Below are 1,619 nucleotides of genomic sequence, written 5' to 3' on the forward strand. Positions count from 1 at the left end.
AATTTTCTGAAATTCAGTAGCAGTTTTCATTATGAGTCCATTTTAATTTTTTTTAGGATTTTTTTTTTTTTTGCAAAGCAATGGGGTTAAGTGGCTTGCTCAAGGCCATACAGCTAGATAATTATTAAGTAAGTGTCTGAGATGGGATTTGAACTCAGGTACTCTTGACTCCAGGGCCAGTGCTCTATCCTCTGTACCACCTAGCCACCCCTACCTTTCTAATTTTTAAAAGATCATTATATAAATGAGAGTAGTTGTCCTTTGATGTTCACTATTGCTATGTTACCAGCATTATGTACAATGATCTCTTGGTTTTGCTTATTTTGCTTATTTTGTATCAATTCATTTAAGTCATCCCAAAGTTTTTTCCTGAAATCCATCTGCATGTCATTTCTTATAGCACAATAGTGCTATATTGCATTCATATACCATAACTTGTTCAGTCATTCCCCATTTGATGGACATCTTCAAATTCTAGTTCTTTGCCACTACAAAAAGTGTTCCTCTAAATATCTTATTTTTTTACCTGTGAATCTTTTCCTCTTTTTTATGATCTCTTTAGGATACTGACCTAGGAGTGGTGTTGCTAAATTAAAGCTTTACACAGTTTCATTGACCTTTGGAATTAGGGCCAAATTACTCTCAAGAATGGTTAGACCAATACATAATTCTACCAACAGTGTATTGATGTTTCAAATTTCCCCAAACTGTCTTCAATATTTATGATTTTTCTTTTTCGTCATATTAGTCAATCTGATAGGTGTGAGGTGGAACCTCAAAACATTTTTAGGAAGCCTCCCATCCAATGAAGTTCCATCCATTCATGACTATGGACCAAAACAAGAACCACAAGAGACACTTCAATGTACCCTAGCACATCTGGTACAAGATCATGTAGTAACATCCACTCCATGACCATCCAGAAGGACAATGAGGTCCACTTAGTTCATGGACATTACGAAGGTCAACAAATTTGCAAAGTTGACAAGGTTTACAGAAAGAAATATGTCATCTACATTGAGCTTGTACAACATGAAAAAGCTAATGGCACAACTGTCCATGTGGACATTCATTCTAGCAAGGTAGTTATCATGAGTTAAAACTGGACAAAGATTGCAAAAAAGATTCTTGAGCATAAAGTCAAATCCCAACAACCTGGAAAGGCAAAGGGCAAATATAAAGAAGAAACCATTGAAAAGATGCAAGAGTAAAATGGTCTGTTGTACAGTTGTAATTAAAAATGAAAATTAAGGGAAAAAACCACATTTTCAGTTTGCATTTCTCTACTCAGTAGAGATTTAGAGCATTTTTATTATGGCTTTAGATAGTTTTGATGTTTTCATCTGACAACTACCTGTTCATCTTGGTTTTATTTTTGTCAAAACAATAATCAAAATTATATATTTTATATCTTGTCATGTTACCTATCCCTTGTTTAGTCATAAATTCTCCCCTTATCCATAGATCAGAAGGTACATTATTCCTTATTTTTCCAATTTGCTTATGATATCAACCTTTATTTATTTTTCTTTATGATTTTATCTTATTTTTCCAATTACAGGCAAAGATAGCTTTCAACTTTCATTCATTTGCTAGTTTACGAGTTCCACATTTTCCTA

General features: G+C 33.5%; 1 pseudogene; it reads left to right on the plus strand.

Moving 5' to 3' along the window:
• Nucleotides 1-805: 805 nt before the first annotated feature.
• Nucleotides 806-1,211, plus strand: LOC141514951 (large ribosomal subunit protein uL24-like; annotated as a pseudogene).
• Nucleotides 1,212-1,619: the final 408 nt, after the last annotated feature.

This window comes from Macrotis lagotis, chromosome 1 (assembly GCF_037893015.1).
Source record: "Macrotis lagotis isolate mMagLag1 chromosome 1, bilby.v1.9.chrom.fasta, whole genome shotgun sequence".
Taxonomy (NCBI): Eukaryota; Metazoa; Chordata; class Mammalia; order Peramelemorphia; family Peramelidae; genus Macrotis; species Macrotis lagotis.